Here is a 24,318-nt window from a genome sequence, read left to right on the forward strand (position 1 = left end):
TGGAGCTTTGCAGCTATGTAGGGTGCACAGGTCAGAGAAGTAATGAGAGGGTGAGCTGAAGAGAATCAGTTGTGAGTGTTCTTTTGTGCCATCCTAAAGATTTCCAACTTTGTCATACAGGTAGTGGGGAACCAGTGATGGCTTTTAAAGTGGGAAATGATACAAAGACATGGTGAGAAGTAGATGAACTCTGCTAAAAGCTTACATGACAGATTAGAGCTGTTGGAGATGAAGGTTAGGGAATCAAGTTAGAAAATATGTTGCAATGGTCAAGGAAGCCAATGGAGAATTGAATTAAGGGAGTGACAGTAAGAATGAAGAGCCCTATTTATAAGGAATCTTAACGTAGAACCTCTAAACTTGTGGGGCATAGAAGGTAAAGGAGCATTTTAATGATTCATGGGAGGAGAATAACAACATTGCATGTAGCTCCATGTCCTAGGCTGGACAGTACAGGAAAAGAACAGGTTTTGTGTGAAAAAGGAAGAAAATGAATATGAGTTGGGATCTGTGATGTTCAGATTTATCTTTATATGATCTCTCACAATTCTTTTTCTCCTGGATTTCTACATATTCTCTCCACATGCAACTGGTTTGAATGTTAAAAATGCAAGTTAACAATGTTCTTACCTGTGGTTCCAGTATGATATTAACCTACTCTTTTGTATTATTGTATGTATGTTTTTGTTTGCTGTGCAATAGCTGTTGGCACTCAAAAACATGAGAAAAAAATGGTAATTATACATCTGTAAAGATTTATATCTTACACCATTGTATGCTTATACTAAAAGTATTTTAACTTTATAATTATTTCTATCATTCATTATATTAAATTTATGAAATATAAAGCAGACCAATAGTTATAGTTATAAATAATTATGATAGGATTTAACAACCAATAGGCTGAATATCACAATCTATTTTTGCTAGAATGTGAAACCTCCTGAGTGCTATATGCTAACAGGAATACATAAAAAATAAATCTTGGACAATTATGAAGAAAAAAGTCTAAGGATTATGGAATGTTAGGGCAGCAATGCCAAATAATTTAAAAATCTATCTCCCTTAATGAAATCTAAATCCATAAAATGCAGACAATATAATTTTTTCTTTCTTTCTTCATTTCCTATCAATATATGTTATAAGTTATTGCTATGGAAAACAGAAAAATACACATAGCCCTGAAAATTGCATTGAGTGATCCTTTAGTAACAGTCTCAATGTTTTATTCATTTCAGTTTATTAATTCACTAAACATTTGAATGCCTCCTCTGTGCCAGACACTGGTAGGTTCCAGGCCATGCCCTCAAGGAGTCAACAATCCATTAGGCATGACCTGCCTGAATGGGCATTGCCAGCTTCCAGTCCATTGGGTTTTTCTCATTTATCCTTCAAATTAAACATTCCCTTTCCTTTTTACTCAATCTTTCCATAAACAGTAGAAATTGTTAGATTTCCAGTCACTGAATTATCATTTACTGAAAATCACATTCCTTTCTTGCCTTTCTAAGATTATTCTCTGATCACCTCAATTAGTATTCTGGATATTTCCAAGTTCTTAATTCTTACATTTATAATCTCTTGCTTTATTTATATGGAAGACTAATTATATACAATGGGCATGGATTTTCACTAGTTGAACTCTCAAATGGCAACATGGTTATTTATTAATACTACAAGTCCATGGAGGTTTTAGGAAGGCATCCCATGGTCCTACCTGCCATAGGCAAACAACATAAGTACATTCTGTACCCAAAGGAGCAATACCAATCTAAAAATGTTGGAATCTGAATGAATATTCCTAGAAGTTAGTGGTCACTAAACTTGTGTCAGGAAATGTAACTATGTGTAGGGCATGCTAGGGCCACACAGTTATTCTTGCCTACTGAAATCATTAGTTATGCTTATCATGATGAAACTGGTACTGCTGAGACGAACCTCACACATCCTGTTCATCGGAGACATAGAACATTGAATCTTATTCCTTAGATATGTTAATAGTTTCACGCTCCTAAGCCTTTGAGTATGGTGTTCCCTCTGCACAGAGTGCTATTCTTTTAACTTCTCACATGTTTTCTGATTTGATAAAATGTAATTCATCAAGCAGACAGATTTAGCTTGAATGCAGCTTATCAAAAAGCTCCTCTGGGCTTAATGGTTCCTTCTGCTCTGCTTCCAAAATACAGTGACATTCATTGCTTTATTCACTGAAAAAGTATTGTGTAACTAATATTCTAAATATGTGGATATAGTTGTGAACAAGGAAGGCAAGATTTCTGCTCTCATAGAGGTAACATGATCCTTTTAGTTTTGCAATTGTCATTGTATTAAAGATAGCTACATTTATTTTTGCTTCCCCAAAGTAGACTACAAATTTTATACTTTGCACATCTTTGTATCCTTACTGCTTATTATAATGCTCAGTACATACCAAATACTCAAGAAATGTTTAATATAACTTGTTTAAAAATTAGGTTTTAAAAGGAAAACTTCAAATAACACAGATTTCTTTTCAGATAACTACATCTACTCATTTGTTAATTGAGAAAACAACACTGTCAAATGTGCCTTATAAATGACTCTGAAAGGCTGAGTTGATTCCCCTGTGCAGAATGGTCCTCTTGTTATCTACCTGATGTTATTAAGGTTAATGAATGTATTCATTAGGCTGCATCTCAGTATTTTTTTTTTCAAAATCTGTTTGCAACCCACATAATTATTATGGAAACTGCTGTTCTACCCACATGTAATCATCATCCTGCCAAATCTCTTACCAATAGATTTTAACAGATATTTTGGGATTTTAAAAATTCTAATAGTGGGAGTCTACGGACTACTTGGCTGTTTTCACATGATATTGCTCCCTGCACCCCAGGAGGAGTAGGAAGTCTCAAATCTCTATACAGTGGTGAAAATCAAGGAAAAATATTGAGACTCTATTTTATTTTATTTTATTTATTTTTTAGATACAGTCTCACCATGTTGCCCAGGATAGATTCAAATTCCTGGGCTCAGCCTCTGGAGTAGCTAGGACTACAGGCCTTTGCAACTGTGCCTGGCTTTGAAATTTTAAATTAAGTTTCTTATGAATATACCCCAGCCAACACTAATGAATTAATTCCAAAAAGAATCAACATTTAGAATTTTTGAGAAAAAGATAATGTTATCAACTGAAAATCAACTTATTTCTGAGGTGTATGAATCTCAATATTTCTCATTTCAAAGGATTCATAAAAAGTAAGTAGAGGTAGATTGGAAGAGTGATATGAGAACATTCAAAAGAAGGGAAAAAGTCAGGAACTTGAAATTTGCCACCTGTATATCATAAGGTGATTTCCACTGTATGACTTTTTCTAAAGTTCTGCAGGCCTTAGAGATAATTATTAGCCCTAGTTTTTACATCTGAGAAAACTGGAGGATTAACTAGCCTTATAACAGGAAATCTGAGGGATTAAATAACCTACTCAAAACCCCATGGCAAATGTAGAGGGGTTATAAACTCAGATCTTGCTAATTCCAAAACTTCAGCACATTTCATACTTCATAAACCTGCTAAGTAATGACATACAGTAATGACAGCAGAGAACTGTGTCTTGATGAATTTTATTTAAGAGACATGTATTGGAAAACAGGGATCAGATTGTATGTTGAAAATGTGTAGGTAAGATTCTAAAATGGCACCCAAGACCTCTGATCTTTGGGGTATACACACCTCTCTTAGTTACTCTGTCAAACACTCATCTAGATAAGTGCTTCTTTGGAAGGATTTTAAAAATGTATTTTAGGTTCCAAACAAGCTGACTTTAAAATAGGGATACTACCCTCTATGAATCTGATCTAACTAGGTGAGTCCTGGAAGGGACTGGTGATTTCTGCTTAAAAAAAAGATTTATATGAGACGGACTTGACGTGAGAGAGCTGGAGGAGAATCTCCATTGTTGGCTTTCCTGATGGAGGGAGCTACAGGGAAAGGATTGCAGGTGGTCTCTCAGAAATGAGTATGGCCTCCAGCAAACAACCAGCACCAGAATGGAGACTCAAGCCTACACCCACAGACCACCAAATTCAGCCAAAAACTTGAATGTATTTGGAAGCAGATTCTTCCACAAAGCCTCCAAAAAGAAATGCAATTCACCAATACCCTGACTACAGCCTGTCTGACCCTGAGCAGAGAACCCAGTTGCCATACCCAGACTCCTGACATCCAGAAAGTATGAAATAATACATGCATTTTGCTTTAAGCTGCTAATTTTGTTATAATTTGTTACGCAGCAATATAAAGTTAATACTCACTTCCCAACTCTATTCTGCATTTCTTCAGTTGGAAGGCCAATGCCTGTTAATATTTGAAGAGAGAAAATCTTAGGCGGTCTGACCTAATTCTGGGTGTGGTCAGTATAGACTGACTTACAAAGACGTGGGGATTATAGAAAATAACAGATAGTAAGAGAAACCTATTAGAATAGTTGGAATATCCATCCTGTCTTGATTTTGGTCCTAGGATGACAGGCATTATCTCCTCTGGTTTAATGTCTTGTAGCTCCAGGGATGCTTCCTCGTCATATGCATGCTTTAAAGAGGAGAAGCTGATAAATATCTTTATAAATAGATTGATTATGTTGTGTGTTACCCAATCTTTTGTTTCTCTCATCATATTATAGCCATTTGGAAAAATGCAAAAATTGAGGCTATTGTATAAAATGTGCAACAATTTAGTAAGCAAAATGATCCATTTCAACAGAGAAAACACTTTGAATGAGCTATTGTATCCATAGCTTTATATAACCTTTTCTGTTTTTTCATGAAGTTTCCTTTCTTAGGATGATCTTCCAGTTTTCATGCTATAAACCCTTCTTCCACTGAATTGGACTAATTCCTTCTGTTAAGCTTGTAAACTTTTATCTGTGGGACTGGTGCTTAGAGTTTTCTGTTACATGACTGTGCTAGGATAACATCTTTTCAAAAATATTCCTTCTCTTCTTAATTGCCTCTTTTATGAAGGCCAAACAGCCTCAGAGAGCACAATCAAGGTGATTGCACGGTGCTAAGTGCAATATTAAATCAGTAATTTTTTTATTGAACACCTAAGCAATAAGATAGTCTTCAAGATGATATCAATGAATATAAACCTCACCTCCCAGTTTATTTCTTTTTATATCATAACAGGTCACTAGGGACTTCATAATTTCAAATCTATATTTTCCTCATACTTTCCTCAAACTTCCTGCATTATTTAACATTACTGATTCATTTAGTAAAATCTAACAAGTAACATTATACTTGCTAAGTTCTCTGCAGAGTGCTGCATGTGAGGAATAAAGAGAAGAAAAATTATCATTCCCTTCAAACTTAGAGTCAGGCAAATGAAAAAAATTACTTGAATGATAACTATGATAATGTATGTAGTGTTTTTTTCCTACCAAACATTGTCCTAAGCAATATATGCTTATGCTTATATTCTGCTAAATATTATATATACAGTTGGCCCTCCATATCCCTGGGTTCCACATGTGTAGAATCGATCAACCCAGATAAAACAAATTGGAAGAAAATGGATGGTTGTATCTGTACTGAACATGTATAGACTTTTTTCCCTTGTCATTATTCCCTAAACAATAGAGTATAGCAACTATTCATAGAGCATTTTCTTTTCTTTTTTCTTTTTTTTTTTAAGATAGAATCTCGCTTTGTTGCCCAGGCTGGAATGCAATGGCATGATCTTGGCTCACTGCAACTTCCGCCTCCTGGGTTCAAGCAATTCTCCTGCCTCAGCCTCCTTAGTAGCTGGGACAACGGGTGCGCACCACCACGCCTGGCTAATTTTTGTATTTTTAGTTGTGACGGAGTTTCACCATGTTGGCCAGGCTGGTCTCGAACTCCTGACCTCAGGTGATCCACTTGCCTCGGCTTCCCAAAGTGCTGGGATTACAGGTGTGAGCCACAGTGCCCAGCCTCACATAGCATTTTCATTGTATTAGGTATTATAAGTAATTTAGGGATTATTTAAAGTATACAAGAGTATGTATGTAGGCTAAATGCAAATTCTATATGATAATGATTTGAGCTATTATAAAAGTGACTTGAGCATCCACGAATTTTAGAATCCACAGAGGGTCTTAGAATCAATCCCTCAAAGATACTAAGGAAAGACTCTATGTATGAAACTGAAGTACATAATTTTACATGTTCACATTCCACATGAGGAAACTAGCTTGCAAAGCAGCAAATTGCCCAGGGTCGCACAATATTTAAACCCACTCTATCTAAATCTAGACATTAAAACTGAACTAGAACAATGTGTTAAATGTGATCTTTAATACAAATCTGTGTCCAAAGGTATATACATAAAATGTAGATAGAAGAGATAATTTATTTACACACACACACACACACACACACACACACACACCCCTCTTGGAATTTCTGTCTTTTTTTTCCTTCTACCTGAATTGTCAAATACAGAACTGCCTTAAACCATTAAACTAATATTCTGATAAAATGTCTATCTCTGTATTGTTCAGTACCCCATCATTGTTAGTAAGAGTCTCTCTAATAACATGGAAAAGACCAATTAGAAGATGCTTAAGAGACCTTGATTTCTGTACATAAACACAGAATGGACTCATTTCCATTCACATTTCACTTTGAGGCAACATGTTTTTCCTGGACAAAATATCCCCACGACACTCAGGGAAACCTATTGTGAACTTCTCACATTTATTTAATATGGTTTCCAAATAAAATTTATAGGTATAGAGGAAGAGTAAATAATCAAAAATTACACTGGGATTCAGATTAAGTTTTAGAAATAATCATTGTACAAGAAGTGACACAAAATTCAAAACCTAAGTTCCTGAAAAATTTAGGTATCATATGCTCAATAGCTAATCCAAGTAGACTTAAATTTTAAGTCACATAATAGAAACTGAACAGCTGCTTCCACATTTGCCTGTGATAGATTAGGCAAGCCCTCCTCTGAAGACAACTAGAAAGGCTGAATAATTTTTTTTAATTTGTTTAAGTTGTCATAAAGCTATCTAGTCAGCCAGTACTGAGGGGGCCATGATCCTGGAGAGAAAAAAAATGGAATGAGGAAAGACTTTCCCTTTGAACTATGTGACAATTCATTGAAGTTGAACTCATTGATAAGAAGCTAAGAAGTTGGGACAGAAGCGCCAGGTTAGCTTTGAACATTTTTGAGTTCGGGGCTAATATTACATTTAAAATCCTATCGGCGAATATCTGGGAGGGAAGAGAAGCACAGATATCTGAAGCAGATATTATTTCCTCCCTTGAATCCTTTGCTAATTTGTAGGCATTTGCTGAAAATCTCCGAAGTGCCTAGGAGACTGGACAGATGAGAAGAGCTTTAGGCAGTCATACTGAATTGAAGAAAAAAAGAATTGTAATTGATCATTAGTCCATTTCCTGTTGTTTATAAGAGAATGCCCACAACTGGGTAATTTATCAAGAAAACAGGTTTATTCTACTTTTTATTCGGCAGGCTAAGAATTTCAAGGGCATGCCTCTAGCTTCTGGTGAGGGCTTTTGTGCTGTATCACAAGGTGGAAAAGGAAGTGGACACATGCAAAGAGGGGAAACTTGAGAGGTGTTCTGACTTTATAATCACTCACTCTTCCGGGAACTAATCCATTCCCATGAGAATCAATCGAGTCTCTCAAGAGTGAGAACTCACTCAGGAGGAGAGAGGAGCAACAAGCCATTGATGAGGGATCTGCCCTCATAACCCAAACATCTCCCACTAGGCCCCACCTAACAACATCACAGGGAGGATCAAATTTCAGCCTGAGTTTTATTGAGAACAAACAAACCACTGCAGATAGTAACCACTTTGAGTTTTTATTTGGGATCATTAGAGGTTATATTTTAGTTGTAAAGACAAACTGGAAAGTGATAGGCTCCAACAAAAATGGAAACTGCTTCAAATCCTCTCACTATCAAGCTAGCTTAGAATGGTCTTCCTCTCTTTTAACTGCTATAAACAAGCAACAGCAAATTCTCTCTGGATGAACATACAACCAGATGTAGCCTTAGATTACCTCTACAATTTTTATACATGTTGTCTATCATTTCAGTAGTAAATGGACAGGCATACAAAGCATTAAAGAAAAAGAATAAAATGATTGAAAACCAGGAAAAACAGTCAATGAAATCAGCCCCATCCCAATCATTAGAATCAATAGAGTGAACTTAAATACAAATATGAATAATATATTCAAGAAAATAGATGAAAAGTCAGAGAAGTAAGTTGAAAGCAGTAATTTTTTTAAAAAGAGAAATTTAAGAAACTAAACATTTAAAAATTTAAGAACTCAATGGATGTGTCAGCTTCAGCAGAATAAACACAACCAAAGATGAAGTTTAGAAAACTTAGAGGAATAGAAAATATCCAGACTGAAACATGGAAAAACACAATTTTTGAATATAGAAAAGTATAAAATATGATGAAAACATCTAAGTCAGATAATTAGTTTTCCAGGGGGAGAAGAAAAAAGAGAATAGGGTAGAAATCATATTTGAAGAGATAATGATGGAGTATTTCCAAAACCAAATGTGCAACCAGTATGAAACATACTAAAACACAGATTAATAAGTATGATGAATCCAAGCAAAATGAATATGAAGTAATTCACACCCAGGTTTATCATAGTAAAGCTGCTAAAAATGAAAGGCAAATTTATTGAAAGTAAAATACAGTAAGTGAGAAAAACAAGCACATTAAACCCTCCAAAAGCTAGAGGTCATAGAAAAATAAAAATTTATGGAGAATTGCTTAAAAAAAGTATAGTAGAAAGAAAAAGTTAGGCCAGGCGCAGTGGCTCATGCCTGTAATCCCAGCACTTCGGGAGGCCCATGCAGGCAGATCACAAGGTCAGGAGTTCAAGACCACCCTGGCCAATATGGTGAAATGCCGTCTCTACTAAAAAAAACACAAAATTAGCTGGATGTGGTGGCGGGCGCCTGTAGTCCCAGCTACTCGAGAGTCTAAGACAGGAAAATCGCTTGAACCTGGTAGGTGGAGGCTGCAGTGAGCCGAGATTGCGCTACTGCTCCAGCATGGGCGACAGAGGGAGACTCTATTAAAAAAAAAAAAAAAAAAAAAAGGATAAAAATGTTAAAGTCAAAATTGATTCTTTGAAAAGACTAATAAAACTGATGAACATTTATGAACACTTGGCAACAATGAAAGAAATGAGAAATGCACAAGTTATACACTAAAAAGTAATTGTAAAAGGGCAGCCAAAAAGAATATTGTGAAATATGTTATGGAAATAAATTTGAAAATTTAGATAAAATAGATAAATCCCTACATAAGTATTAAATTATGAAACAGAAACAAACATAAAACAGAATAATTTTATATCTCTTAAATCAGTGGAAGTTTATTTAAAACATCCCCAGAAACACGCACACACACACACATAGTCTGGCCCACCAACTTCACTAACAAATTATTCTATACCTTTAGACGAGAAATAACACCAATACTCAACAATTTTTTTTTTCCAAAAAAAGCAAAGAGGAAAACTTCATTTTATAAGTCCAGAAAAACAGTAATATCTAAATATTAAAATGATTTCAAAATAAAGACAAAATGTAGGCCAAACTCTTATAAATATCAATGAAGAATCTCAAATAACATATTAGGAAACTGTTTCCAGCAATGTATAGAAATGCCAATACTCATTCAAATTTGGTATACCCCAGGAATGAAAAATTATTATTGTTATTATTGTGGTAAAAACAGGTAACAAGAGGTCTGTCTTAAAAAATTTTTCACTGTACAGTACAATATTGTTAACTATGAGCACAATATTGCACAGCAGATAATTAGAACTTATTCATCTTGCAGAACTGAAACTTTGTATTTCTTGAATAGTAGCTCCCCATTTCCTTCATCCCCCCAACCCCTGGCAACCACAATTCAGTTTATACTTTTATCAAGTTGACCATTTTAGTCATCTAAGTTGAATCATGAAGTATTTGTTTTCCTGTGATTGGCAGACATTATGTTATTTCACTTAGCATAATGTTCTCACAGTTTATCCATAGCAAAGTGGTGCAACCACTATGGAAAACAGTATGTAGATTCCTCAAAATATTAAAAATTGAATTGCCATATGATCCAATAATCCTATTTCTGGGTATTTATCCAAAATAATGAAAATCAGGATTTTGAAGAGATATATACACCCTCATGTTCATTGCAGCATTGTTCACAACAATCAAGATGTAGATACACCCTAAATGTTCATTAGTGGATGAATGGATAAAGGAAACGTGGTATATACATATAAAATTATTTTAATTTTCTAAAGCTGGTCAGCTTAATTTACCACATTAACAACATAATGCCGTCAATAAATTAAAGAAAACGTGACAAATTCAACATCATTCTGATAAAATGACCTTGGCAACCTAGCTAAAAAAGATAACTTCCTTAATCTATGCCAGAGTCTTTACAGTGAAGATAACACAACAGTGAAATGTTGAAATATTTCTTCCTGATATCCAGCATAAGTAAAAGATGTCTTCACTCACTACTTTTTCCCAATATTTTATTGAGGGTTCTAGCAAGTTCAATAAGGAAAGAAAAGAAATAAAAAGGAGTAAACTGTCATTAGCCAAGAATAATGTAATAATTTACCTAGAAGATCTGAAATAATCTATAGATATACTACAGATACACTATTACAAATAACAAAGGAATTTAGAAAATTGGTGCATACTAGTTTGGCATACATAAATACATTTAATTTCTATATATCCAAAACAAATACAAATTAAAAATTTAAATATATTACTTAAAAACCACTTAATACAAAGAAATAAACCTAAATAATATGTGCAAGATCTATTCATGCATACAAGATAAATTATGGGAGATTTTACTTGATAAAGAGTTATACTGTATTCATAAATTGGATGAATGAATAATGTACAGTTAATTCTCTTAAAGTCGATTATAGATGGATTGTAATCTCAATCAATATTCCAGTGAGTTTTCCTTGGTGGGGTTTAGGTGGAGAGGATATTTACAAGTAGATTCTAAAATTTATAGGGAAATGTAAAAGTTCAAAAATAGCCATGATAACCTTAATAAATAACAAAGTTTATTTGGAAAATGTAGCATTAGATATTAAGGTTTTAGAAAATTAGACATAATTTGTAGAAATAGATAAGTAGACCAGTAGAGCAGAGTCCCACATGCATAGAGAGACTTAATTTCTAACAAAGGCAATGCTGCAAAGAAGTAGGAAAAAATGTTCTAATAAAAAAGATTCTAGGTGAATCATATGTCCTTATGAAAAAAGCCTTGATACTTAATCCACACCATTTACAAAAATCAAAATTCAAGATAGATTGTAGACCTAAATTGGAATGATAAAATAATAAATCTTCTAGATAATAACAAAAGGAGATATTTTCACCATAGAATAGGAAAGATTTCTCAAAAAGGGCATAGAAAGAACTATTAAAGTCAAAATTGTTAAAGGTATCTATAATATAACTAATGGCTTATTTTCGTCTAAAGACACCACTAATTGAGTAAAAAGGTAAGCCACAAATTAGGAGAAGATCTTGTAGTGTGTGTGTGTATGTGTGTATGTGTTGTGTATACAGATGACAGATACCAAAATGATAGCTAGATAGGCAAAAAGATAGTCTGAAAATGACTCATATTTAAAGTATATAAATAATTTCTATAATATAAAAATAGAAAATCCTATAGAAAAGTAAGTGGTCAGGAAGCTTGAACACTTCACACCTCACAAAATAGGATTTGAAATAACCAGTGAATGTTTTTAAAGTGGTTAACTTTAATCATTAGGAGAATACAAGCTGAAACCACTGTGAATAGCACTACTCACAGACCAAAATGGCAAAAAGTTAAAAACGATCGACATAGTTCAGTATAAAATGAAAAGCAACTGCAATTCTCAATCATTGATTTTAAGAGCATAGGTTGGTACAACTACATTGGAAAACTATTTGGCAATATCTCCTACAACTGAATATAAGCATACAATATAACCCAGCAATTCTGGCCCTAAGTATGTTCCTAACAGAAATGCTATTAAATACACACCAAAATGCATACAGAAGAATGTTCACTGACAGAGCAGGAGCATTGCCATCTTGGACAAACCCCTCATTCTAAAGTTCACCTTAATAAAAAACCATCCAAATCCAAAGAGCATCAGCTTAGTGGTTAAGGTCAGCACGACCATAAACCACAAATAACATCTCCAGCAACAAGAAACATTCCAAAATCCTCCCCAAGCAGAGACATGCTAGATCCTAGATAACCCCAGTCCAGGCCAGAAAGATGTCTGCCCCAAGATAACCTCCCCTTCTCCCAGAGAGATTCCAACCCTGCCATAAACTTCTCCACATACACAAACATTCCAAGCTTGTAATAAGTTTGCTCACCCTAAAACCAATATATACTCTTAGTCTGTAAGAGAAAGTGCTCCTGACCACGATTGTCCAGGAGCACCTCTCAGGTTTTGTCTAAAGTAAACCTGTCTTTAACTGCCAGCTGCATTTAGTGTTTCTTTCCTCTTTGTTCAACTCTTACATTCACAGTAGCACTATTTGAAATAGTCTCATTTTAATAACAACCAAAATGTTCATCACCAGTAGAAAGGATAATGGATTGCAGTTTATTTATATAATACAGTAGTAAACAGCAATGAAAATGAACAAACTACTGTTACATGAAGGAAAATGAGTAATATAATAAACATAATACCAAGTTAAAGAAAATATATGGAAAGGAGAAGATTATACATATTCCACTTACATAAAATTTTGAAGAAGACAATAACCCAGAATATTGGAAGTTAAAACATTGGTTCCTTTTGAAAAGTGTGTTAGACTTGGAATGAGCAAGCTGGAACGTTGGGACCTTGCTCACTGGAGCACTGGTAAAGTTTTATTTCTGGATCTGATTGGTGTTTAAATGGGCTTGTTAATTTCATGCAAATTCAATGTACTACACATCATGGCTTCTGTGCTCTTTTGGTTGTATATTATGATGCGTTAAAATATTTTTATTTAAACAGAAAACTTAAGACTTAACTTCTGATTAGTCAAGAAATTTATAATGCTGACTTCTAAAATTTCAGCAGCAAATTCTACTTAAAGGAGATTCATCATTAATTCATTTCATTCTTAGGAGTCTTCAAATGCTCAGGCGTCTTTAAGACTATCTTGGAGTCCTTGGCCATCACTTTTTTAAAAATCCACTGATATAATGATAAAACCGATTATAGCTAACATTGAGTTATATTATCCATATTTAGGCTTAAATATTGAAATTTGTAATTCTTAGAAAATCCTTTTGGAATCTGAAAATAGTGGACCAAATTCAGTACAGTTCAAGTACATCAACATTTATTAAGCATCTACTATGTTCCAAGCCTAAGTCAAATTTGATGACAAACATATTATATCTGTCCTAAATCATGAAAGACAGAAGAAAGAAAGACTTGAAGAAGGAAAGACTGGTGGAAGACTTGAAGAAAGAAAGACTTGAAGAAGGAAAGACTACAGAAAAGAATAATTCAAATACAATTGAATAATATGTATAACAAAGACCTATACAAAATGAGACACGAGAAATTGGGCCCATGTCTTGAAGAAAAGTTATTTTATTTTTTATAAGTTGATATCTGGTCTCAAATCTAAAGTGTCAAAGAGCTGACAATTGGTGAAATGTACAAAAGTAAGGATAATTTTGAGAAAACTCTCTTGCTGAATACAGCAGAAATATTTTTACTCAAATGTGATAGGAGCAAACACTGTGGTCCAGGAAACAAATGTTCAAAGTAAAATATAAAATTCTAGGCCATATTTATATAATACATAATAATTACAGCAATAATGTTATAAAAAGACATTGCTAATAACTGGAAAAACTGAAAGGTACTAAAAAGTAAAATGGACATGATTGAGACAGAATAAATCAATCAGCAAATACATATTTAAGTGCCTGTTATATGTGAAGCAGTTTATTATATGCTGAGGGTACAGTGGTAATCAAGACAGAGAAGTTACTGTATCGAGTCTTGAAGTTTTTGCAAAATTGTCAGATATAAAAATGGAGATGGCATTTGCAGCACTGCAAATATGAACAAAGGCAAAGAGACATGAATCCACATTTTTTTATGTAGGGAAAATTCCAGCCACTTAATTTTCACAGAAATTTAAAACATGAACATGACACAGTCTAATTTATACTATTTTATAGATGACTCTTCTTTGAAAACGGATTTTAACGTTTTCCATTTTCAGATACTTATTAGGAGGCCATTTCCATAAGTCAGGTGAGAAGTGATGATTTGAAACAAGGAAGTGATTATAGGATGGAAAATAAGGAACTGAAGTAAGAAATACTGTATTTATGAGGCCAAAGAGGCAGGGTTTTGTGACTAATATTCTATGGAGTGTGAGGAAGGAAAACAAATCTAGAATGACACCGAATTTTCTGATTTGAGTGATTAGTAACATTTACTAAAGAGAAATATGTTTCTTGGGGAAGTTTAGTTTTAAACATGTTAACTTTGAAACACTTGTGAAACAATCAAGTGAATGTCACAGATGCAGCTACACATATAATCTGAAATGTAGAGAAGTCTGGCCTGAGATATTTAATTCAGATATTATCAATAAATCTATATTTGGTAGAACTGGTAAAGGGAATGTGATCACCCAATGAGGATGCTGCATGTTACAAGCAATTGAGAAATTCATTTATTATACTTTTTTAGTCTGACAAAATTTCTTTTCTAGTTTGTATTGCCCCCAAATGGTTTAAATGTACTGGCTGTTCATACTTGAATGTCCAGTTAGAGCATAAGTCATATCTCAGAGACAGAAAGAGACAAAAATCTGCTTAGGGAGATGTATTGAGTAGAAAACATGAACCCAGGCTATAAGAGAAGCATAGAGAAACAGGCAGTGCCAAATGGTTCATAGTTCAGTATCTGTAATTTCAGATCAGGGGATGTGACACTATTTTGGAAAAAAAAAACATACTGTAGAGTATAATTAGCAAGCATTTCTGTTGTAGGTTGTGTTTGGAACAAGCAGATGTGAGGGTGAAGCTTAGACCTATATATAGAGAAGCACTGAGAGGATTCAAACAAGTACGAGGGAAGAATCGACACATCTCATTTGTATGCTGGATCTAAGAAATGTCAGTGTCAGAGTAAAGTGAAGAATCATTCAGGGTTGTATTTGGGTGTGAGAGGGAGTGTTGGGAGTCACTGACCTTTGCTGCATTTGAGATGGTTGACTACTTTCTCCTGGAAAATCTCATCCCATGGCTTCTATAGTAACAAATTCTCCTAACACTCCTCTCGCCACCTTGTTTTCTTCCTCTTTATCCTCCAGGTGAGTCTGTCATCCTACATGCCAAGTTTAGATATTTCCTAGAGCTTTGTCTTTGAAATTTTTCTATTGCACTTTTGTATAGTTTCCCTTTTGGATTTTATCCTATGACTCCAATTACCATTTATATCTAATTACTTCTACATATCTATCTTTAGCCTTGTTATTCTTCCTGTGCTCTAGATTAAAATATTCAACACCTACTAGACAGCTTGCTCCAGAGGAACCTCCAATGAAACTGGCCTAAAATATCAGTACTGTTCATTTCCCCAGTAGAAATTATTGCCCTTTCTGCCATATATCTCTAAAGGAATGCTACCATTGTTCCTCTAGTTGTTCAAACAAGGATTATAGGTTTGGGGCAGTGTCACTCTTTCTTACCAGGAATCTGCTCCTTCCAGAGACAAAGTCATGATGATTCCATTGACTCAGTGTCTTGGGAAGCTATTTTTTTCCCTGACTGTCACAGTGATGGCTTTATTTTGAACCTTATTATCTCTCACTTGAATTAGGTGCTACTGTTCTCCCTTTGCTGTTATCAGTGAGATTTCTAAAACACAAATGTAATAATATTACATCTCTGATTATACATTTTAATTTGGCTCTCTGTCTTTAAATAAAGTTCAAACTCCTTGAGGAGGCACATAAGATCCTTCATCCTGTAATTTCTCAGTAGTCTCTCTTCTCATTCCCCTTTTCTTTCTGTATGCCACATTACTGTAGGTGCCTGCAAGATATCACATTTTTTATTTATTTATTTATTTATTTATTATTATTATTATTATTATACTTTAGGTTTTATGGTACATGTGTGCAATGTGCAGGTAAGTTACATATGTATACATGTGCCATGCTGGTGCGCTGCACCCACTAACCCGTCATCTAGCAGTAGTTATATCTCCCAATGCTATCCCTCCCCCCTCCCCCCCACCCCACAACAGTCCCCGAAGTGTGATGTTCCCTTTCCTGTGTCCATGTGTTCTCATTGTTCAATTCCCACCTATGAGTGAGAATATGCGGTGTTTGGTTTTTTGTTCTTGCGATAGTTTACTGAGAATGATGATTTCCAATTTCATCCATGTCCCTACAAAGGACATGAACTCATCATTTTTTATGGCTGCATAGTATTCCATGGTGTATATGTGCCACATTTTCTTAATCCAGTCTATCATTGTTGGACATTTGGGTTGGTTCCAAGTCTTTGCTATTGTGAATAATGCCGCAATAAACATACGTGGGCATGTGTCTTTATAGCAGCATGATTTATAGTCCTTTGGGTATATACCCAGTAATGGGATGGCTGGGTCAAATGGAATTTCTAGTTCTAGATCCCTGAGGAATCGCCACACTGACTTCCACAAGGGTTGAACTAGTTTACAGTCCCACCAACAGTGTAAAAGTGTTCCTATTTCTCCACATCCTCTCCAGAACCTGTTGTTTCCTGACTTTTTAATGATTGCCATTCTAACTGGTGTGAGATGGTATCTCATTGTGGTTTTGATTTGCATTTCTCTGATGGCCAGTGATGGTGAGCATTTTTTCATGTGTTTTTTGGCTGCATAAATGTCTTCTTTTGAGAAGTGTCTGTTCATATCCTTCGCCCACTTTTTGATGGGGTTGTTTGTTTTTTTCTTGTAAATTTGTTGGAGTTCATTGTAGATTCTGGATATTAGCCCTTTGTCAGATGAGTAGGTTGTGAAAATTTTCTCCCATTCTGTAGGTTGCCTGTTCACTCTGATGGTAGTTTCCTTTGCTGTGCAGAAGCTCTTTAGTTTAATTAGATCCCATTTGTCAATTTTGGCTTTTGTTGCCATTGCTTTTGGTGTTTTAGACATGAAGTCCTTGCCCATGCCTATGTCCTAAATGGTAATGCCTAGGTTTTCTTCTAGGGTTTTTATGGTTTTAGGTCTAACATTTAAGTCTTTAATCCATCTTGAATTGATTTTTGTATAAGGTGTAAGGAAGGGATCCAGTTTCAGCTTTCTGCATATGGCTATCCAGTTTTCCCAGCACCATTTATTAAATAGGGAATCCTTTCCCCATTTCTTGTTTTTGTCTTTAACACCCCATTGTCAACATTAGACAGATCAACGAGACAGAAAGTCAACAAGGATACCCAGGAATTGAACTCAGCTCTGCACCAAGCAGACCCAATAGACATCTACAGAACTCTCCACCCCAAATCAACAGAATATACATTTTTTTCAGCACCACACCACACCTATTCCAAAATTGACCACATACTTGGAAGTAAAGCTCTCCTCAATAAATGTAAAAGAACACAAATTATAACAAACTATCTCTCAGATCACAGTGCAATCAAGCTAGAACTCAGGTTAAGAAACTCACTCAAAACCGCTCAACTACATGGAAACTGAACAACCTGCTCCTGAATGACTACTGGGTACATAACGAAATGAAGGCAGAAATAAAGATGTTCTTTGAAACCAACGAGAACCAAGACACAACATACCAGAATCTCTGGGATGCATTCAAAGCAGTGTGTAGAGGGAAATTTATAGCACTAAATGCCCACAAGAGAAAGCAGGAAAGATCCAAAATTGACACCCTAACATCACAATTAAAAGAACTAGAAAAGCAAGAGCAAACACATTCAAAAGCTAGCAGAAGGCAAGAAATAACTAAAATCAGAGCAGAACTGAAGGAAATAGAGACACAAAAAACCCTTCAAAAAATTAATGAATCCAGGAGCTGGTTTTTTGAAAGGATCAACAAAATTGATAGACTGCTAGCAAGATTAATAAAGAAAAAAAGAGAGAAGAATCAAATAGATGCAATAAAAAATGATAAAGGGGATATCACCACTGATCCCACAGAAATACAAACTACCATCAGAGAATATTACAAACACCTCTATGCAAATAAACTAGAAAATCTAGAAGAAATGGATAAATTCCTCAATACATACACCCTCCCAAGGCTAAACCAGGAAGAAGTTGAATCTCTGAATAGACCAATAACAGGAGCTGAAATTGTGGCAATAATCAATAGCTTACCAACCAAAAAAAGTCCAAGACCAGATGGGTTCACAGCCGAATTCTACCAGAGGTACAAGGAGGAACTGGTACCATTCCTTCTGAAACTATTCCAAGCAATAGAAAAAGAGGGAATCCTCCCTAACTCATTTTATGAGGCCAGCATCATCCTGATACCAAAGCCTGGCAGAGACACAACAAAAAAAGAGAATTTTAGACCAATATCCTTGATGAACATTGATGCAAAAATCCTCAATAAAATACTGGCAAACCGGATCCAGCAGCACATCCAAAAGCTTATCCACCATGATCAAGTGGGCTTCATCCCTGGGATGCAAGGCTGGTTCAATATACGCAAATCAATAAATGTAATCCAGCATATAAACAGAACCAAAGACAAAAACCACATGATTATCTCAATAGATGCAGAAAAGGCCTCTGACAAAATTCAACAACGCTTCATGCTAAAAACTCTCAATAAATTAGGTATTGATGGGACGTATCTCAAAATAATAAGAGCTATCTATGACAAACCCACAGCCAATATCATACTGAATGGGCAAAAACTGGAAGCATTCCCTTTGAAAACTGGCACAAGACAGGGATGCCCTCTCTCACCACTTCTATTCAACATAGTGTTGGAAGATATCACATTTTTTATTAATCATCCCTACTATGGTATAAATGTTCACTTCATGTTCACTTAGTCCAGTGCTTTTTCTTTTCGTTTTCCTATATTCTGGCTGTTTTTCTAACCCCATACCATTTCAGATGCCTTTTATTCTAAGTCTTCTGTGATCCTACATGTGGGAAAGAGCAGTTTTGTACTTTAAACACTGTGTGCTTAATTCTGCCTTAGCGTGAATCACATTGTAATTTTAATTGTTATGTGCTTCTCTTTTTCAAGACACTATTTCATTCCATCGTCCTAGCACTTCACTGGATTCATTGTTTGTCAGTAAAGAAGGTGTCTTTAATATTGAGTAAATGGACAGAGTGAGGCAATTGTTAGAGAAGAAAGACTATTATAAGAAGAAAGAGAAAGATATGCCGGCAATTTAAATGAGTAAGGATCTTTGGAGGTTATGCTGAGGTTTAGACTCAAGGAAGATATGAGCCTGTCTGCAAGAAAATTAGAGTATTTCTGTCTTCAAGAAAATTAGAGTATTTTGGATTAACAAAATTTTCATATAGAAAACAACTTAGAACAACCCGAAGCTATATATAAGCAAATGGCCGTTATTATAATGAACACATTAAGAGGAGTTGAACTGTAAGGTTATTTACAGGAATAAAAGTAGTGAGAGCAAGCTTTAAAGAAAAGACAAGACTTAAACTGAGTTTTCTCCCTAGTTAGTTGCTCTGTTTGGACTTCCGTCACGTCATCCTAACCCAAAACCTTGGACTCATTGTCCCATGTTTCTCACAGAGTCAAAGACATGTAATAGGCATTCTATAAATGTTTGTGGAATCAGCAACAAGCAAGAATTGGGAGTCCAATGTGGCCATGTAGAAGGTTAAACACAGGATTGAATGTGGAACTACAGAAACAACAGATGGCCATATTGAGAGTCTAAGCATTCTCACACGTAAGAGAATCATAGTATTTGTAGAGTGATAAACATCCAATGCTGGGAACTGCAGCTCTGTTTTCATGAACTCTTGGATAAAAACCCTAAGGGTAGTTATAATAAAGAACTCAGCAAGAGGGATCATTAGGAAAGTCAAAGTATTTTATCCTTCAGGGAAGTTACCATCATTCTATAAAAGGTAATTTAACGTCTTGCATTTTATTATAACACTTTCAAACAATTCAGTTTATAATTCAGTGTTTTATTCTCCTAATTGATCGATTTTATAACCATGATTGATTAGAGCCCCACTCTCAGCACTTCCAGAGAAACTGAGTGAGTTGTAAAGTTCTTCAAAGGACATTATTTATTCAGTTTCACATGCATTATTTGTAAAGGTAACAAATATTTATTAGGCACCTGTTATATGCCTATGCTATCATTTGAGATACAATGACAAATAAGCTGTTCTTTATTCACCTCTACCTCCACCACCACCCCGTACACACTTGAAGTTCCTTGGGGGCAGGAATTGTATATTCAATATATTTATATTCCAGTGCTTGGCAAATGGTAAACATTGAATATTTATTAAATTAATGAATGACAATTTAAACATTATAAATACAATGATTTAAATATGCACAAGATGCTATAGAAACTATAAAATGATGAATAATTACTTATTGCCTAGCACAATATATTTCAGAGAGATTTTCAATTGTGTTGATAAATTTTGGAATGAATAAGTGTATGACATACTATGAATCCCTCAATTCAAATACTCCATTGCTTTCAAGATGCTATATAATGAAAATACTTTTAAAGTGAAAATTATAGTCTTGATAAGTTAATGCATCTTCAAAACTTGAAGTTAATTCATTCATTTAATTAACACATTTTTATGTAGCACTTACTGTGTGCGAGGCATTGCATTTAATGCTTGTGCTCAAATGGGGACAGGAAAAAGTCATTTTGTTGAAATAACTCAGTAATTCATCTGAATTTGTAGAACAGCTAATTATATGGGAAATAAAAATATAATCTCTTCTGATTACCTAAGTGCTTGAAAAAATACTTGAAAGCTGTGGAAGTATGGTTAGAGTAATAGGATGAAAGGTTGTATGGTAAACTAATTAAGAACTCTACACTTCTTTGATAGGCCACCTATAATTGCATGTTTGTATTTATGTTGATGTCCAGTAAAGTTAATTTTACTATATTAATTTATGTGACTAGAAGATATATATACAATACGTAATAACTTTTTTCGGTTGTACATTTACAGCATTATCTAGAAGCCCTGACTTTTAATATAATGGGTAATGTTTTTCTTCCAATATTCACTCCTGTCCTCTCCTGTAGTAAATTCATATTTTAACTCTAGAGGGTCCATACTTGTCTCTGTCAACCAGAATAATTCTTCTCTTTGCTTTAGTTATGAGTTTAGGTAACCTTAGTCAATCTGTTTAGCACTTGGATTTGTCTTAGCATAGTCAGAACCTTTCCTGGGAATTGTGGGACACAGATATTCTCTTTCTCTCACTGGACAATAGTATATGAGGTTGTAAGGCTGGTGATTGCTACAGTGATTCTTCTACAACAAGATAAATTAGCCCAAGAATGAAGTGGAAATATGGAGAATTACAAAGGAATGGAGCCAGAATCCTGATCACCCTATACCTTAAGCCTGATCACTTTGAACTTTTTAATTATATAAGCTAATAAATCCTCTTTAATGCTGAAACCAATCTGCAATGAATTTTCTATTATTTACATCAGTGACAAAAATATTAAGTGTTATAAGGAGGTGTTAAATTGAGATGTGATTATCCATTTCTCATTGATCATTAGGCTGCATCTTTCCATTTGATTTGTTACATTAAATATTTAATTATAAGGAAGAGACATCTTATTGAATATTAGAAATTGGCAAGATTTTAGCTTGATAATGCATATTACCACAATACATGGAATGCTGTTACTATATTCAGATAATTAGTTACCAACAGTTGGGCTGTACACATTTAAAAATGTTGAAATTAATAGATCGTATTGAAAATTGACAACAAATTAAAATCACAATATATAAAATAATGTGGAATTAAGATTACAAACATGATGCATTTTTATTCATTTTTAATTTCTGAATTTTTTTTTTTTTTTTTTTTTTTTTTGGTGACAGTGTCTTACTCTGTCTCCCAGGCTGGAGTGCAGTAGCATAATCATAGCTCACTGCAGCCTCAAACTGCTGGCCTTAAGTGATTCTCCCATTGCAGTCTACAGAGTAGCTAGACCTACAGGTGTGTGCCACCATGTTCAGCTAATTGTTAATTTTTTTTGTAAAGATAGGGTCCTTCTATGTCAGCCAGGCCAGTCTTGAACTCCTGGGCTCAAGCAATCCTCTTGCCTTGGCCTCCCGAAGCACTGGGATTATGGATGTGAGCCATGGCCCCCAGCCATGTTGCATTTTCAACTGGTCTAGTCCATCTTGAACTTCACCTTACTTGTCCATTATCTGGACCACACCATCCACATAATTACTTCTTTCATCTGCTCACCATCAGTACTCATTTTCAACCTTTCAACATAGGTTAGCAATTAGCTCATACTTTCTCCTCCATAATTTTCTCATTTATTCTTTCATCTCTTCAACTGCATTTATTTAGCATATCCTGTATGCAGTCATTGAACTCAGGTACAAAATACCCACTAAATATACCTTTGATGCCATAAGAGTTAAGAAAAATGCTAATACCAAATTTAAATGATATTTTTTTCATTACAAATTGATGACCACAATGGAAAGAAATATAATGAAGAAACTGATTTTATCTACTCTGAGGCTAGAAAGAATTCCATGAATAGTGAACATTTAATCTCAGCTCCAAAGATGAGTGGTAATTAACTAGGTGAAGAAATATGCTAGTAATAATTAGCCAGGTAAATCAATATCCCAGGAAGAAAAAGTATCCCATTTGAAGCTCTGTGGTAAAAAGAAGCTTGACTCATTTAAAAAAAAAGTGAAAGAAGGCCAGTACAGAGAATGAGGAGGATAGCGGCAAAAGACAAACTCCACATCATATGGAAATCACAGGCCATTTTAAAGAGTTTAGTTTTCATCTGAAGTGCAATGAAAATACATGAAAAGTAAATAGGCAATGAGAGGATCAGATTTCTATTTTAGAAACAACTTCATATTAGTTACAATATGAAAAATTAGAGAACAGAGGCAAAAGTGGAAGATGCAATTGCAAATTAAGTTTCAGTTGCACTGATTCGGGAGAGAGGTCACTGCAGTTTGGATCATGGCAATGGAGATGGGAAAGAGTGAGGAAATTTAAGAAATACAGAGGAATGGAGCTATGGAATTTTCAGAAGATTATATGACTTCTAAATTTCTTGCTTAAACAACCATTAAGAAAAAGTACACAGAGAATAACTAGCTTTGGGAACAAGATTATGAGATTTATTTTAAGTATGGTGACTTGATATTCAAGTAGAAACATTACATATACTACTTTAGAATTTCAAATATTTTACATTGAAAATATGAATCTGAGAATGATGCATCAAGCCTCTTTTGGTTGCAGTATATATATAGTATGTATATTCAATCTATCTATCCCTCTATCATCTATCTATTATCTATCAGTCTATTTGGATTTTATTTCCTTGTATTACTGGAAAGTTGACTCAAAGTTAGCTTCACATATGATAGTATCCTGGGGCTCAAATACTTTTATGAGTCCCTTTAATTTAGAAGCTGAGAGGAAGCTAGATTGAATTTGGCAATTCTGGAAGGTGAATAGTTGAACAGCATGTGCCGTTATTCTCAGCAATATCTCTGTTGCTGTCACTTAGCTTCACCATACTTGATTTATATTAATGAAATTCAGTAAGACAAAAGCTTTACCACATGCTCAACAAATCTATTTTAAATAAGGCACCATTCTATTTATGAATACACTTTCTCTTAAACCTTAGTTTCACCTTCCTCATTCTTCATCATCTTAATCTGTTTAATAAAAACAAATAAGACAAAAATGCCTGAGAGTTGATACAACTGCAGTTATTAAACCACTAATTCTCTTACACCGAATGTAGTCTATTCTCTGCTATTGTGCTGGCAATCTATGAGGGTTAATTCTGTGATATTCTCAATATCAAACTAATTTTTTTTATTTTTTTTTATACTTTAAGTTCTAGGGTACATGTACACAGCATGCAGGTTTGTTACATATGAATACATGTGCCATGTAGGTGTGCTGCACCCAATAACTCGTCATTTACATTAGGTATATCTCGTAATGCTATCCCTCCCCACTCCC

The 24,318-nt window shown here is 34.6% G+C and overlaps 1 protein-coding gene and 1 long non-coding RNA gene across 6 annotated transcripts in view; one reads left to right on the top strand and one right to left on the bottom strand.

Moving 5' to 3' along the window:
• Window positions 1-24,318, bottom strand: part of GRM5 (glutamate metabotropic receptor 5) — a 664,926-nt gene that overhangs the window by 164,679 nt on the left and 475,929 nt on the right. The window lies entirely within an intron of this gene.
• The window catches only part of LOC129048727 (uncharacterized), a 182,068-nt gene that overhangs the window by 155,138 nt on the left and 2,612 nt on the right, over window positions 1-24,318 (top strand). The gene's annotated exons all lie outside the window — the stretch shown is intronic.

This window comes from Pongo abelii, chromosome 9 (genome assembly GCF_028885655.2).
Source record: "Pongo abelii isolate AG06213 chromosome 9, NHGRI_mPonAbe1-v2.0_pri, whole genome shotgun sequence".
Classification (NCBI taxonomy): Eukaryota; Metazoa; Chordata; class Mammalia; order Primates; family Hominidae; genus Pongo; species Pongo abelii.